The following is a 17,915-nucleotide window of genomic DNA, read 5'->3' as shown; positions in this document are numbered from 1 at the left end:
CCCCAGCTCCTTCTTTAAAGCACACATCGATCAATATGCCTCTCTAGCCAGGTGTGCCTAGTACAAAACACAAGCTTCCCCTCTGCACTTATCACCGTCCATGCCTCACTCCCACCACTCTTTTCATCGATCTCGTACTCGCACACATCTCCCCCTCGATATAGTCTGACTCTCGCACCACCTCCTTGATGCATCCCTCTCTCTCTATCCTTCTCCCCGTGCCTCATTTGCTTCTAACACACACATGCAGGTATACCGATCGATCTCCCAACATATACCTAGGTCGACTTTAATTATTCCCCCCCATCGATCAACGTACCTCACAAGTTATGTTCCTCCTTTTCTGACAAAGGATGATTGATCTTCCTATGTAGTTATGTCTTCTTACCACATCCATATCGACCCCCTCATCATTCGTGCATGCCTCCTGACCCGTCTCTCAAATGCACGTGCACAAACAGGCATCCATCCCCTCTCTTATTGATATTGCAGGCGTGACCTCCGGTTGTCTATCAAGCCTATCCCACCATTTGTTAGAAGCAACTCCACTACCACCCCCTCCAACACTCTAGCTTTGTTTCTCTCCTAACCTTATTCCTCTCCTACACATGTGCATGGATGCCGATCGATCTCCCTTAATACATGAGGTAGATCGATCTCCCTTAATACATGAGGTAGGCCTCCCTCCTCCTCCACACATATACCAGCCATTGTACCTCTATAGTTAATTAGGCCTCCCTTCCCCCCACCACACACCAATAGTCGAGCGCTGTAGGTGGGTACCCATGCCACAAAGACAAATTGCACCTGTCCCCTCTCACATTCCAGTAGGCCAGCCACTCTATATCTTTGACGTGGGCACACACAAATTCAATGTCACTCTTTATCGATCGCGCACGCGCACACACACACACATCATCCCTCTCTTTGATTCTATGGACACCTCAAGCCGATGATACCTCCACTCTCTTCTCGTGGATCGCCCCCTCTATATATATGATATATCCAGGACTCTATTTCACACACATTGCATATGTTACATTTTTGATTGACCCCACCTGTCACATCCCTAGTTCTGGTATGCACTAGGCTAGCCCTTCATGTGAGCATCATGTTTAAATTCAAATGAAATTTGAATTGAGGAATTTTCAAAAGCCTCAGAAGACCTCTAAAAATAACCAACATTTAAATATCATCAAATGAGTCCAAGAAAATGTTCCTGTTAATCTCTGGAAATATTGGCAAGGGATAAAATTCAAACCAATATTTCTAGAATCTCAGAAACAATTATTTTGGGCCTTTGAATTAATCCAATAAATATTTGAATTGGATCTATATTTGTTATATAACAAATATATGTTCAATAATTCTGGAAATTTTTGTGTAGCTTTGGATAAGTCCATTTAGTTCACACATTTATTTTCATGAATTTTGAAAATGGTTTGGTCTCTGAACTAAACCAAAACATAGTAGCAAAAATAGCAAACAGAGAACAAATTAAATAACAGAGAGAGAGAGAGAGAGACTTAGTACCTCGGCCACCTACCTGTGCGGCCTGCTGCTGAAGGCGGCCCAGCCCAGCCACCTCCCCTGCCAGTTGTCTTCCTCCTCTCACCAGAAGGCAGAGGGGAAGCAGTGCATGACGCTCGCTCGCGCGGGCACGCAGCTGCCTGCCTGGCCCCTCCTTGGCTAGCGCGACGCTGGGATCGTCACCCTATGGCCTCTGGAACCCACCGACCCCTCTCTCACTTTCCCCCCTCGCCCGCTCGCTCTCTTCACGCCATGGCCGACGCGCTCGTCGCCGCCGTTCGGTGCCACGCGGCCACAGCCACCCCCTTGCCCCTCTGCCGTCCCCAAGAGCTCCGCCCCGACCTCTTCTTCATCTCCGCCGAGCCAAATGACGCTGGAGCGCCCCGCAGCGCCGCCATCGCGGTTGTCTTTGTCCTCTGCATCGACAGTCATCGTCGTCGATTTGCAGCAACCCGACCTCGCCGATGACGCCGTCGGACACACTGTGAGCACCCGCGTTGTCTCCCCCTTCTCCCCTGGTCGCGCTCGCCCTCATGACCGAAAGCTTGCTCGCCACCATCCATGTCGCTGCCGTGGCGAGAGACCACACACGTCGCATCCGAGGACGCTATCATCCTCAGCACACTCCCAGGAGCCGAGAACACCCACCAGATGCTCCTCTCGTGCGCCGTAGCGCCTGACCCGCTGACGCCGAACTCCGGCCGCCGCCTCCGTGCTCGCCGTTATCATTTCCGGCGACCCCGAGGCCTCCCGATCACTCTTCTAGATGCGGTCGAGCGCAGGCTATCTTCTGGTGGCCTTCGTGCGTCCAGCCACCGCCCGTAGCGTGTTCCCGAGCATCGCCGCCGCGTTTGTGTGCTCGCCGGCGTTCAACTCCGGCGAGCTGACGTGGCCACATGATTAGTGCTAATCGCTGCCAGCTAACCAACCTTTCGTCACTGACTAGTGGGCCCAGTGCCCTAATAGTTTGAACTTAAACACTAATTAGAGCAAGTGCCACTGACATGTGGGCCCATGCCTTAACTAATCTAGATTAGGTTTAGTTTAATTTTAATTAACTCTGTTAGTTAACCGTGTCACTGACGTGTGGACCCCACACGTCAGATTTGACCTGGACCGAGCCATTGACCTGCTGACGTGACTATGAGGTCATGCTGACACAATAATTCCTTTCTAGAATTTAAATAAATCTTATTTATTTCAGAAAATATCCAAAACTTCGAAAAATCATAGAAATTCAACCGTAACTCCAAATAAGATAAATTATATGTGAAAAATGATCAGAAAAATCCAATCTATCCATTTGTACAATTTTCATGCATGTTAGAACAACTTATAGCTACTGTTTAGGACAAATCAATTGAATGGCATTTAAATAACCATATGTGGAGTTTGAATTTGAACCTTGGGTTCAAACCAACTACACTTAATTGTGTTGCTAGTTGCATTAGCTCAACACATAGCATATTGACATGTCATGATCATGCATCATATTGTGCATTGCATTGATTGTGCTCTCCTTCTCTATTGCCGGTATTTATCCCCTCTCGATAGACGTGCTTCCGACGATGAGTTCGATGACACCGATGAAGAGCTATAATATCTTCAGAAGTGCCAGGCAAGCAAAACCCCCCTGTTCATTCCGATACAATCCCACTCTCTCTTGCTCCTGCTCTCTTTTACTGCATTAGGACAACACTGATTCAACTGTTACATGCTGTGGTAGTTGAACCCCTTTCCTCTGCATGACATGTCATTGCCACAGTAAATAGATGAAACCCACTAGCATGAGTAGGAGTTGTTTGAGCCCTGATGTGCCTACTCATTCATGCTTGTTTGTCATGCCTGCTACTGCTTAGAGTTGAGTCAGGTCCGATTCATCGGGATGAATTGGAATGTGGTGAACATGTCCTACTGTTGAGAGCTAAGTGTGTGAACATGATTTGGTAAAGGTAGTGGTGAGAGGCCATGTAGGAGTACATGGTGGGTTGTCTCATTGCAGCCGTCCTTAGGAATTGAGTTCCGTGTTTCTGATCCATGAACAGTTACTACCACACATTGGGCTCCGGGCGCTCCAAGCTCTCTTGACTTATTAATCAACCTGATCTCTGTCCAGGAGTTGCAACTAGTTTCTGGTGTTTGTAGGTAGTGTTAATAGTCTACCAAGTGGCACCCGGTACAGGTAGGCTTGGGACAGACTAGGCACAGTGGCCCGGTGTACCAAGTGGCACCCGGATGGTGGGCTTGGGAACCCTGTACACATTGTTTAGGGCCATGAGCGACACCCCGGCCGGATCTCCTTGCGGATGGAACCCGAATAGGCGATAAACCTGGACGAGAGACTTGTGTGGTTAGTCAGGTCGTGGCCGACTTCCTCACTAGGCTTCCGCTTGAAGGTTGCTGAGATACACGACGTGTACATGGTGGTAAGTGGCGAGAGCGTGTGTGAATAAGTACAACCCTGCAGGGTTATCATTATCTATTCTAATAGTCGGGTTCCTCGGATATGGAAACTTGGACCCCTTGCATAGTTCATAGACAAGTGAAAGTGGATACTCTAAAATGCGCATGATAAGCGTGAGTGCCATGGATGGCGTTCTCGTAGGGAGACGGGAGCGGATCCATAGTGGTGTATTGATATGGTGAATATGTGGACTCGTGTGCGCCACCTCAAAGAGTTATTTGCAGTAGTAGTTCAGGTTAGCCACCGAGTCAAAGCTGGCTTGCTGCAGTTAAACTCCACCACCCCTTTGATGATACCGATGCATATGTAGTTAGTTCTGATGTAAGTCTTGCTGGGTACATTTGTACTCACGTTTGCTTAATGTATGTTTTGCAGAGAGACTGCAGTCTTGCTAGTAGTTCCAGGTGGACTTCGACGTTTAGCTTGATACCTCAGCTATGATCTTGTGCCCTCGGCAGGATCTGGTAGATAGTCAAGCTTCTCAGCCTTTTTCATTTGTAGAAGTCTGTACTCAGACATGTTAAGCTTTCGCTTGTGCTTGTTGCTTGTATGCTCTGTATGTTGGGTCATGAGACCCATGTTTGTAATATCTGGCTCTTCGGAGCCTAATGAATAAATACTTGAGTCATAGAGTTATGTTGTGATGCCATGTTGTATTCACACATATCGGGCATATTGTGTGTATGATTGAAATGCTTGGTATGTGTTGGATCCGACAACCTAGTTGTTCATCCTTGCTAGCCTCTCTTATGGGGAAATGTAGTCTTGTGCTTCCCTGAGCCATAGTAGTCCGCTACAGCCCGGTTCACCAGAGTCCTGCTAGCCCAGCACTACTGCTCTGGAACACTTAGACTGGCCGGCATGTGATTCACTTCGTTCCTATGTCTGTCCCTTCGGGGAAATGTCACGCGGTGACATCCGGAGTCCTGTCTAGCCTGCTACGGCCCGGTTCATTGGAGTCCTGTTAGCGCAGTGCTACAGCCCGGATTCGCACGCTGCTGACCGACATGCTCGATGTTGATTCATGTATGCATGTCCCCGTAAGTTAGTGCCACTTTGGGTTCACGACTAGTCATGTCGGCCCGGGTTCTCTATCATATGGATGCTAGCGACACTATCATATACATGAGCCAAAAGGCGCAAACGGTCCCGGGCCATGGTAAGGCGACACCCGTGGGAATACCGTGCGTGAGGCCGCAAAGTGATATGAGGTGTTACCGGCTAGATCGATGTGACTTGGAATCGAGGTCCTGACAACTTTGGTATCAGAGACTGAGTGCCTGTAGGATTACCAAGCCAAACCGGTAGAAATTGTGTCTAGAAATGCTTTAGTTATGTAAGGGAATTGATTGTGGAAGGGAACGTAAGGCTCTCTTTACTCCTTTACCTTATGCCCTTCTGATCTGAGTCAACCTCTTCTTCTCTAAGGGGATTAAGAACTAGGACTTCTCATCTATCTATCAGGATGACATGTTACTAAACCGTAGTTGCCTAGGATTGTTGAGTTCAAGCCTCAGTTTAGTTCCTACTACTTCCATATGTTCATAGCTGGCCTCAGAACCTTGATATTGTGATGTTGAGTGTTTATGCCACCATTTTGCAGGATGTGTCAAATCTTTTTGAGCATTTACAACCGTTATGCTGTCCGAGTCATCCCAGGTTTCTAAACAGTTCGATACATCTGCAAATCCCTTCCTTCCATTCCCGATGTTTCTTTGGGCCAGTTTAACCACACTAATCGGTGAGTTGAGGTACTCTATTTCCTCGGCATATATGTTGGAGCTATTATTATGACACTAGGTGTTTTAGGGAGTCACTTAGTAATCAAGCCATGTTTTGTGTTCCCGGTGTGATGATTCTGGCCACCATTCTCCAAACCACCCCGTGATGCCATTTAGTAGTAGGTATTCTATTCATGGGTTCTTGACCCAAGATCCACTCTACTTACCTCGTGTTGATAGTATTGCTCGTACCTTTAGGATATTAGTAATCTTTGTGATAGTCTTCGAGGTCCGTGGTATATCATTCTTCCAAATACCATGAACCATCATGGCAGAAGTTCTCTTGAACCAAAGATCACAACCAGGGTGCTCTTGAGGAGTACTCCATTCATATTGTGAATCTGCCAGTCCCTTTTCTTCGGCATGGGTTATCCAAAAGAAATATGTTGAACTTGTTTGACATACTAATCTATGCATCCATAACTCAGAAAATCATATGTTCCTTGAGTTGTCCCTCATTAGTTGTTTTCTGACCTCTGACTATCAATTTGTAGTCAGGAGTAGTCCTGCTTTCGTGTTATCGATGTCTATTACTATTGTGGTCCGACAAGCCATTCTATTCCGGAATGATTAGGAGAAAACAAACTCCAACACCTCATCCATTTCTTGGACTAGTCAAAGTAGTTGTATTTCACAGATCAAAATGCCAATCCAGCTTTTGCTCAGTTCTACCTTGGAGTGTTACCATCTTTATATCAAGAATCTCATGAGAATTGCACCACCTCTTATGAATTCTTGATGCAGTGATACTTCTCGCCATCATTATTCATTCCTCGATCCCGTGTTGTTGTAACCGAAATGCCGACAAGTGAATTGTGATGTGTGAAATCAATACTCCGAGCAACTCGTTGCTTTGTAGTAAATGGACAATATTCTCATTCTTAGAGTGTTCATTATTAAATCATCATCCTAAGATTGATCGTGCTACCTAGTCCTTATTTCTGGTGCACTCTTCGATCCATGAGTTGGGATTGTGTCAATCCCTCACTCTTTCGATCATATCGTCTTGCCCCGAAAAGCAAGATTGTTCTCGAGCTTAATAACATATCGGTGGTTCGTGATTTTCTAAATATCTTCTCGAAAGTATCACCAGGCTGTCCCCTGACTGTTATGTTGAGTTCGTGTTCAAATGATTTCCCTATAAACCACCCCTTCTCCAAGAACCTATGTTGGATATCCCTGAGCTAGTTGGTTGAGCTAGAGAACAACTTGGAGAGTTGGAAGATGAAAGCTTGTCCCACTTAGTTCATCTCCAAAGGGATATCCTTGTGTGTTGTGTGTTTGTTGAAGAAAGATGATACCTTCATTGGTTGGTCCGTCTGATGAGTTGTTGGACCTATTGACTTATCAAACTTTGATTTGAGTATGGGCTATCTTCAAATCAAATCAGAACCAACGATATTCGTAATGTTGTCTTACTCGTGGTTGATTTCCCAAGCATACACCATTACATCTTTTGGTCTGACCAATACTATCACATTGTTCACATAATGGTGGAATTCCAGTGATATGGAAATTACGATGAGTTGCCGTTCAACCCATCAGCAGCATCTTGTCTCCTCCATGATTCATGTTGAACATTGAGCTAGTGTTGGAAACTTTGTAAGCATTGCCTTCGTGTTCCGCTCATGAGGTATATGTTTTGGTGAAAGAAGTGACTTTCTCCAAGTTCACGTGAATTAGGTGTAAGTTACCGCCATGAATTTGAGAAAGGTTTGTTTCGTTTCCTCTGGAATCATCCCAAATCAGTCATGCATATGTGCGAAGTATTCTATGGTTTGGTATATTAATTACCTCCATTCCATGCGTAATTCCTAGCACACCAAGCCACTGATTGATTTGTTCAAGATAAAGGAGTCTGTTCTAAGGTCATTACTTTAGACTTCCGCGCGGAGACTTCGATATCATTAATGATGGTTCCCTACTAGAACTCGGTAGTATTTTGTTGTAAGACTACCATGTGATCATGCTTGTCTGGGACAATGTGTTCATAGGTTTTAGCAGAACCAGCTCATGTTTTGGAGCTTGCTATCGTAGTTCATTTCCCGAGAATCTCGCAACGTCATCTCGTTGGTTTGTGTTGCAAACTTCCTTTTCAAACATGCCGAGTCTGAAGTGTCCTGTTACCAACCAGATCTAAATCCCAGGCAGATATGATGGTTGGAAAATCCCCAACATTTGCATTCTGTTCCCAGCTTGTACCGCCATTGTGCCAATTTTCCCATGGGCTGCCCCTCTCAGTAATTGATGTCTAGCATCATCTTCCAAAGTGGACTTACCATGGGTCCCATCCATTTTCGATGATAAGCAAAATCATCCATTGCGTTGTCTTCAACAAGGTAGTCCACATCATCCATCCTAGTCCGAGTATGTCATTCTTTTAAACTCCTTCGAATGATCGGTTGTGATTGCCTTAGGTTGGTATAAAGAGTCTCAATGATCTATGAATCAAAAGTAATTCTTTTTGCCACTTAAGGAATATTTCTGCGAGTCACCTTCCTTAAGATGTCTCATTATGGTATCATGGCAAATCAACTCCTCGCTACGTTGACAACCGTTCACCACCTTCTTAAGCGTGAAATTGTTGCCTACCTAGTGAACCTTCATCATCTGTTCCACTCCATTTCTTTGGATGTGTACTTCATGTCTCAGCTCGAGAGATGTTGCTATGTCTCACTACGTGAGTTGATCCTGAGTTACCTGATCTTCGAGAAGATCGATCCCTCTAGAGTTTCCCCTTTCCTCTCGTTGCCATGTTGGTTGGAGTTCTCAGAGCAAGACATTGAGACAATGATGGTGATCGAATCAACGCTCTAAAAGCAGTGCAAGTTGGATCGAGAAGATTGTGATAGTTTGTGACCTCCTTTCTTCTTACCTCACGACTGGAATCTCGAGATGAGATTCTTGTTTAGTAGGGGTGAGCTGTCACATCCCTAGTTCTGGTATGCACTAGGCTAGCCCTTCATGTGAGCATCATGTTTAAATTCAAATGAAATTTGAATTGAGGAATTTTCAAAAGCCTGAGAAGACCTCTAAAAATAACCAACATTTAAATCTCATCAAATGAGTCTAAGAAAATGTTCCTGTTAATCTCTGGAAATATTGGCAAGGGATAAAATTTCAATCCAATATTTCTAGAATCTCAGAAACAATTATTTTGGGCCTTTGAATTAATCCAATAAATATTTGAATTGGATCTATATTTGTTATATAACAAATATATGTTCAATAATTCTGGAAATTGTTGTGTAGCTTTGGATAAGTCCATTTAGTTCACACAATTATTTTCATGAATTTTGAAAATGGTTTGGTCTCTGAACTAAGCCAAAACATAGTAGCAAAAATAGAAAAAGAGAACAAATTAAATAACAGAGAGAGAGAGAGAGTTAGTACCTGGGCCGCCTACCTGTGCGGCCTGCTGCTGAAGCCGGCCCAGCCCAGCCACCTCCCCTGCCAGTTATCTTCCTCCTCTCGCTAGAAGGCAGAGGGGAAGCAGTGCACGGCGCTCGCGCGCGCTGGCACGCAGCTGCCTGCCTGGCCCCTCCCTGGCCAACGTGACGCTGGGATCGTCACCCCATGGCCTCTGGAACCCACCGACCCCTCTCTCACTTTTCCCCCTCGCCCCCTTGCTCTCTTCACGCCATGGCCGACGCGCTCGTCGCCGCCGTTCACTGCCACGCGGCCATAGCCACCCCCTTGCACCTCTGTCGTCCCCAAGAGCTCCGCCCCGACCTCTTCTTCGTCTCCGCCAAGCCAAACGATGTCGGAGCGCCCCGCAGCACCGCCATCACCGTTGTCTTCGTCCTCTGCATCGATAGTCGTCGTCGTCGATTCGCAGCAACCCGATCGCGCCCGACCTCGCCGACGACGCCGTCGGACGCACTGTGAGCACCCGCGTCGTCTCGCCCTTCTCCCCTGGTCGCGCTCGCCCTCTAGGCCGTAGCCCCGCCATGACTGAAAGCTTGCTCACCGCCATCCATGTCGCTGCCATGGCGAGAGCCCACACACGTTGCATCCGAGGACACTATCGTCCTCAGCACACTCCCAGGAGCCGACAACACCCACCAGATCCTCCTCCCTTGTGCAGTAGCGCTTGACCCGCTGACGCCGAACTCCATTCGCCGCCTCTGTGCTCGTCGTCGTCATTTCTGTGGACCCCGAGGCCTCCAGATCACTCTTCTAGATGTGGTCGAGCGTGGGCTATCTTCTGGTGGCCTTCGCATGTCCAGCCGCCGCCCGTAGCGCGTTCCCGAGCGTCGCCGCCGTGTTTGTGTGCTCGTCGGCGTTCAACTCCGGCGTGCTAATGTGGCCGCGTGATTAGTGCTAATCGCTGCCAGCTAACCAACCTTTCGTCACTAACTAGTGGGCCTAGTGCCCTAATAGTTTTAACTTAATCACTAATTAGAGCAAGTGCCACTGACATGTGGGCCCAGGCCTTAACTAATCTAGATTAGGTTTAGTTTAATTTTAATTAACTCTATTAGTTAACCGTCTCACTGACGTGTGGACCCCACACGTCAGGTTTGACCTGGACCGAGCCATTGACCTGCTGACGTTACTATGAGGTCATGCTGACACAATAATTCCTTTCTGGAATTTAAATAAATCTTATTTATTTTAGAAAATATCCAAAACTTTGAAAAATCATAGAAATTCAACCTTAACTCCAAATAAGATAAATTATAAGTGAAAATGATCAGAAAAATCCAATCTATCCATTTGTACCATTTTCATGCATGTTAGAACAACTTATAGCTACTGTTTAGGACAAATCAAATGAATGGCATTTAAATAACCATATGTGGAGTTTGAATTTGAACCTTGGATTCAAACCAACTACACTTAATTGTGTTGCTAGTTGCATTAGCTCAAAACACAACATATTTACAGGTCATGATCATGCATCATATTGTGCATTGCATTGATTGTGCTCTCCTTCTCTGTTGCCGGTATTTATCCCCTCTCGATAGACGTGCTTCCGACGATGAGTTCGATGACACCGATGAAGAGCTATAATATCTTCAGAAGTGCCAGGCAAGTAAAAACCCCTTGTTCATTCCGATACAATCCCACTCTCTCTCGCTCCTGGTCTCTTTTACTGCATTAGGACAACACTGCTTGAACTGTTACATGCTGCGGTAGTTGAACCCCTTTCCTCTGCATGACATGTCATTGCCACAGTAAATAGATGAAACCCACTAGCATGAGTAGGAGTTGTTTGAGCCCTGCTGTGCCTACTCATTCATGCTTGTTTGTCATGCCTGCTACTGCTTAGAGTTGAGTCAGGTCCGATTCATCGGGGATGAATTGGAATGTGGTGAACATGTCCTACTGTTGAGAGCTAAGTGTGTGAACACGATTTGGTAAAGGTAGTGGTGAGAGGCCATGTAGGAGTACATGGTGGGTTGTCTCATTGCAGCCGTCCTCAGGAACTGAGTTCTATGTTTCTGATCCATGAACAGTTACTACCACACATTGGGCTCCGGGCGCTCCAAGCTCTCTCGACTTATTAATCAACCCGATATCTGTCCAGGAGTTGCAACTAGTTTCTGGTGTTTGTAGGTAGTGTTAGTAGTCTACCAAGTGGCACCCGATACAGGTGGGCTTGGGACAGACTAGGCACAGTGGCCCGGTGTACCAAGTGGCACCCGGATGGTGGGCTTGAGAACCCTGTACACATTGTTTGGGGCCGTGAGCGACACCCCGGCCGGATCTCCTTGCGGATGGAACCCGAATAGGCGATAAACCTGGACGAGAGACTTGTGTGGTTAGTCAGGTCGTGGCCGACTCCCTCACCAGGCTTCCGCTTAAAGGTTGCCGAGATACACGACGTGTACATGGTGGTAAGTGGCGAGAGCGTGTGTGAATAAGTACACCCCTGTAGGGTTATCATTATCTATTCAAATAGCCAAATTCCTCGGATATGGAAACTTGGACCCCTTGCATAGTTCATAGACAAGTGAAAGTGGATACTCTAAAATGCGCAAGATAAGCGTGAGTGCTATGGATGGCATTCTCGTAGGGAAACGGGAGCGGATCCATAGTGGTGTATTGATATGGTGAATATGTGGACTTGTGTGCGCCACCTCAAAGAGTTATTTGCAGTAGTAGTTCAGGTTAGCCACCGAGTCAAAGCTGGCTTGCTACAGTTAAACTCCACCACCCCTTTGATGATACCGATGCATATGTAGTTAGTTCTGATGTAAGTCTTGCTGGGTACATTTGTACTCACGTTTGCTTAATGTATGTTTTGCAGAGAGACTACAGTCTCGCTAGTAGTTCCACGTGGACTTCGACGTTTAGCTTGATACCTCAGCTATGATCTTGTGCCCTCGGCAGGATCTGGTAGATAGTCAAGCTTCTCAGCCTTTTTCATTTGTAGAAGTCTATACTCAGACATGTTAAGCTTTCGCTTGTGCTTGTTGCTTGTATGCTCTGTATGTTGGGTCATGAGACCCATGTTTGTAATATCTGGCTCTTCGGAGCCTAATGAATAAATACTTGAGTCATAGAGTTATGTTGTGATGCCATGTTGTATTCACACATATCGGGCATATTGTGTGTATGATTGAAATGCTTGGTATGTGTGGGATCCGACAACCTATTTGTTCATCCTTGGTAGCCTCTCTTATGGGGAAATGTAGTCTTGTGCTTCCCTGAGCCATAGTAGTCCGCTATAGCCCGGTTCACCGGAGTCCTGCTAGCCCAGCACTACTACTCCGGAACACTTAGACTGTCCGGCATGTGATTCACTTCGTTCCTGTGTCTGTCCCTTCGGGGAAATGTCACGCGGTGACATCCGGTGTCCTGTCTAGCCTGCTACAGCCCGGTTCACCGGAGTCCTATTAGCCCAGTGCTACAGCCCGGATTTGCACGCTGCTGACCGACATGCTCGATGTTGATTCATGTATGCATGTCCCCGTAAGTTAGTGCCACTTTGGGTTCACGACTAGTCATGTCGGCCCGGGTTCTCTGTCATATGGATGCTAGCGACACTATCATATACATGAGCCAAAAGGCACAAACGGTCCCGGGCCATGGTAAGGCGACACCCGTGGGAATACCGTGCGTGAGGCCGCAAAGTGATATAGGTGTTACCGGCTAGATCGATGTGACTTGGAATCGGGGTCCTGACACCACCCCTCTAAAAAAGCTCTCACGAACCCACACACTATATCTCTCTACGTTTATATCTCTCTCACACAACCCCACTTAGGTGGTGTACGTATACAAGAAGAGAATAGGTGCACCATGCACACACTCACGCTTCATGCCCAGCCGCACCCGCGCGAGTACACGGTGGAGCACATTATTTTTAAATAAAGTTATATCGCTCAATGGCACGTACACAGAATATAAAACGATTTTTATGGAGAAAAAGGTAGTCTGCTCCACTATATAAAATGGAGCCCGCCTGCCTGGTTGTCTCTATTCAGAGTATCTCACACAAGGCTGCGGTGGCCTCTCTCTCTCACCGTTGGTCACTGATCCGACCGCATCCCGTCCGCCGGCGGAAAGGGAGGACGTGCATTGTTTCTCCGTTCGACGGCGCCGAGGCAGCATGTCCCGATCTGCGGTACACACCGTTCTCTCTAACCAAGCTCCAGTGTGGTAGGGCCTACGCCACCTGCTCGCTGCCGCAGTATGGGCAGATTCCGCCCACCGCCGCTCACCTAGTTACATGCCGACGACCTCCAGGTATCCTCTCTGGCCTTGCTCCACTACCCGTCTTCCCACGTCGTTGCATGTGGATCTTCCATAGTTCTTTGCCCAAAGCGTAGCTCGTCCAGCGTACTTTCCATATTGCAATCTCGTCCTCACACCATTTTAGACAAACACAACCGTGTTGTTATCTTCCCTTGTGACAAGGAATATGCTTCTTTTTTGTCGTCCCATGTGTCATCAACTGTTATTGGCCAGTAATTGTTTCCTTTCTACCTCTTTTTTGCAAACAGGGCTATCCATTTCACCTCATTGCTATTGCGACCTTTTGCTGAACTGCACAAATCACTTTTTTCTTAGGAGTGTTTTGTGCAGTTCTGCCAAAATGTCACACGGGCAACGTCTCTACATTTCATTGCGACTGCACAAAGGGAGATTGGTTTTGCTCTATCCTCCTCATCCAACTCCGAGCCTAATGTTCTCCTACTAGTTAGTCTTAAGAGAGACTGCAAAGGTGACCGGCTTCTATTTGTGTGTTTATTATTTCATCAGCAGTCCTCTATTATCATAATCACACTTAATATCTTTGGAACAGGGACGCTAAGCTCTATTATAGTGGAACGGCACAAAATGATTGGAATGTTGCATGCTCCAGACAACTACTTTTTTCCCAACATGCCTTGTTGATTTAGACAGAGCTGGGGGGACATTGCTGCCAATGAAAGCATGGATCAATTTTAATTTAACACTTTCTCACAACTTTGTCTTCAGTTGTGATGTAAATATTAGCTCTGATTAGCAAGGAAGTTAGTTTTTTATTGTTTCCGAAAGAGCATCGATGGCAAGACACACGAAACAAAAGCTGAAAGCTCACAGCATTGTACAATTTCATGCCGCTGGAAAATTATTTGTATAGTACGTCAATTATGTAAATAAATGCTGGAAGCTTGATAGCATTGCCAGAAGCCTCTTCGGCATCTGGGTCCTTGTGCCATGCACAAAATTATACTCCTTCGTTCCTAAATATTTGTATTTTTACAAATTTAAAATGGGCATATTTTAGAGTGTAGATTCACTCATTTAGCTTCGTATGTGTACTCCCTCCGTTCCTAAATATTTGTCTTTCTAGAGATTTCAACAAGTGACTACATACAGAGAAAAATGAGTGAATCTACACTCTAAAATATGTCTATATACATCCGTATGTCGTAGTCCATTTGAATCTCTAAAAATACAAATATTTGAGTAGTCACTTGTTGAAATCTCTAGAAAGACAAATACTCCGGAGTATATTTAAGAACCGAGGGGGTAGTGCACAGCCGCATGGGAGACTCAGACCGGTCGTTGTGCCGCGTTAATAGTGAGTAATGAATAGTCAAATCATAAGCCCCACCTTTCCCACTGTAAGTTGCTCGGAAGAAGCAACCATCAATACGCTCTTCTTTGAATCCCCTCATACTACTCCATTCATCACTGTTTATAGAGCGCGCTTCAGAAAAAGAGAAAATCTCTGGGAGCAAGGCGACTAGTGATTGACCTGAAAAATAGCATTGATAGTTATAGCACGGCGTCTATTACTATAGGAAATAATGCGTACACACATGCATGCAGTGCTTCCACCCCGGGTAGACACATGCATGCACTTACTCCACTCTGTAGTAGTACATCGAGAGAAAATTTCTGTTACCACGCCCTAATTAATTGAGCACTAAACCAAACGCGTCTAAAGTCTCTCTGGTGGTGGAAATGCATTGAGAGAAATGCATCATAATGAAGCGCGCCTTGTAAACTGTGACGGAGGGAGGAGTAGTATGAAGGTGCAAAACCAAGTACGCATATCGCCAGTCGGTCAACGCACCTCCTCTTGGCATATCACTGACATGTGGGACCGGAGTGTGAGCAAACCGATCTCAATTGACGGCAAAATGGCCAACCCGCTGTTCCGTGAGAGAGACGAGGAGCGAGAACACACAGACGGGCTCGCACGGAGGCCAAGATATATTCAAGCATGGTTGATCGATATCATCATTACATGTTGGGCTGCCGTTTTCCACCCTTCTCCGGAATAAATGTGTACTTTATCAAAGATTAAGAAAAATAAGAGTACAGAGGCTCCACCATGCGGTTCTAGTAGTAGTACTACTCGTACTACTAAACCTTGCGCTTGGCTCTTCGCCTCTTCGTGAAGTCGAACAATGATGGTACTCCGCATGTTCGGTACTATAGCGTATGCCTCTGGCAATCTGACACCGAATGAACTGATGCATGTCCACCGCCTGGGCGAGGGTACGTTGCATTAGTCAAAAGGCGTAAGCGAGCTTCACCTTGTCCTGCAAGCTTCTCCTTGTTTTGCGAGTTGACGGGACACACCAACAAGTAGTGCTAGTCCATACTCCCTCCTTTCCGGTTAATATGGCTTAATCTTTTTTGCGGGTAAATGAGAGAGCTTTATTCATATATAAGCATTCTTAGGACGATCAGCCAAGACACTGGTCACTAGGAAGCGAGGTACCCCGCAAAAAAAGAAGTAGGAAGCGAGGTGTTTCATCAAGCCAACTCTCAGCCACATTCAAAGTGCAGCAAGCACGGTTTGCATAAAGATGCGCCGCAAGGTTTGCTGACCTGTTTACATGCTGAATAACAAAAAAAGAGGAAATATTACCGAGCGCTCCTATTTGTAATAGGATATGAGCCAGAATTAAGCGAGAATTGTGGTGAGTGTTCCATGCAATCAACTTCCATTGTCACATGCGAGAACCCTCAAAGAGAACAAAATGTGTTGAAGATTGCTTTATCACATTTTAAAAATATAATAAGAGTGCAGACGCTCCTCCATCCGGTTCCTAGTACTAGTATAGTACCTCTATGGACTATAGTAGTAGTACTAGTAAACTTTGCGCTTGGCTGTTCGCCTCTTCGGGAAGTGCAACAATAACAGTACTAGTATTGTGTATACTTTTGGCAACCTGTCACCGAATTAACTGTTGCACGTCCACCGCCTGAGCGAAGGACAGCTTGCATTAGTCAAAAGTTTCTCCTTGTCCTGTGAGCCACCGCGCGCAAGCTTCTCCCGTCCTGCAAGCTTCTCCTTGTTCGGCAAGTTGACGGGACACATCAAAGTAATGCTAGTCCATACTGCCTCCTCTCCGGTTAATACGGCTTTATTTCAACCGAGATAAATACATTGTCTGTCATTGTATATTTGTAAAAATACGGCCAGTGGACTTCATAATACGCTCATTGCGCTCAATATATACATTTTTCCGGTGTTTATACGATCACTAGCTCACCCTGGCTGAGTATATGTGTGCATGCACGTGTAGGTTGAGCACTTGAGCGTGAACGTGTGTTTTCCGTTGTTTGCTCGGACATGCATGCATTAGGGCGTCATGCGCGTTTTTGCGTCCATGTGTACGTGTGACTGTTGCATACACATAGGGGGAGTATGTGTAGGGGCCACTAAAGGAGTAGTTGATACGTCTCCAACGTATCTATAATTTTTGATTTCTCTGTGCTATTATATTATCTATTTTCGATATTAATGGGCTTTATTTTATACCTTTATATCATTTTTGGGACTAACCTACTAAGCGGAGGCCCAACCCAAATTGCTGTTTTTTTGCCTATTTTAGGGTTTCGAAGAAAAGGAATATAAAACGGAGTCCAAACGGAATGAAACCTTCGGGAACGTAATTTTCTCAACAAACGTGATCCAGGAGACTTGGAGTGTGCGTCAAGAAACGATCGAGGAGGGCACAAGGCAGGGGGCGCGCCTACCCCCCTGGGCGCGCCCTCCACCCTCATGGGCCCCTCGTTGCTCCATTGATGTACTTCTTCCTCCTATATATATCCACGTACCCCCCAAACATCCAGGAGCAACACGAAAACCTAATTCCACCGCCGCAACCTTATGTACCTGAGAGATCCCATCTTGGGGCCTTTTCAGGAGCTTCGCCGAAGGGGGCATCAATCACGGAGGGCCTCTACATCAACTCCATGGCCTCTCCGGTGATGTGTGAGTAGTTTACTTCAGACCTACGGGTCCATAGTTATTAGCTACATGGCTTCTTCTCTCTCTTTGGATCTCAATACAAAGATCTCCATGATCTTCTTGGAGATCTATTCGATGTAATCTTCTTTTGCGGTGTGTTTGTCGAGATTCGATGAATTGTGTGTTTATGATCCAGATTATCTATGAACAATATTTGATTCTCCTCTGAATTCTTTTATGTATGATTGGTTATTCTTTGGTCGTGTCGCATGCTCCTACCTCCCATGGCCGGCTGTGATGCCACGGAGGCCTCACCGCCCCTACTACTCCCACCGCTGGCTAGGCCATCCCTCTACTCACCCACACCCCCTGTTATTCCGCGGCGACGGCAGCCTCACACCGCAGCCTAACCAGTGAACCCTCGTACTCCTCTCCGCGCGGGCTTCCACTATCGTGTCTTCCCCGGCTTCGCGTCGTCCCCTTCCTA

The sequence above is a fragment of the Triticum aestivum genome, chromosome 2A (genome assembly GCF_018294505.1).
Source record: "Triticum aestivum cultivar Chinese Spring chromosome 2A, IWGSC CS RefSeq v2.1, whole genome shotgun sequence".
Classification (NCBI taxonomy): Eukaryota; Viridiplantae; Streptophyta; class Magnoliopsida; order Poales; family Poaceae; genus Triticum; species Triticum aestivum.
Note: the sequence above shows the minus strand (reverse complement) of the source record.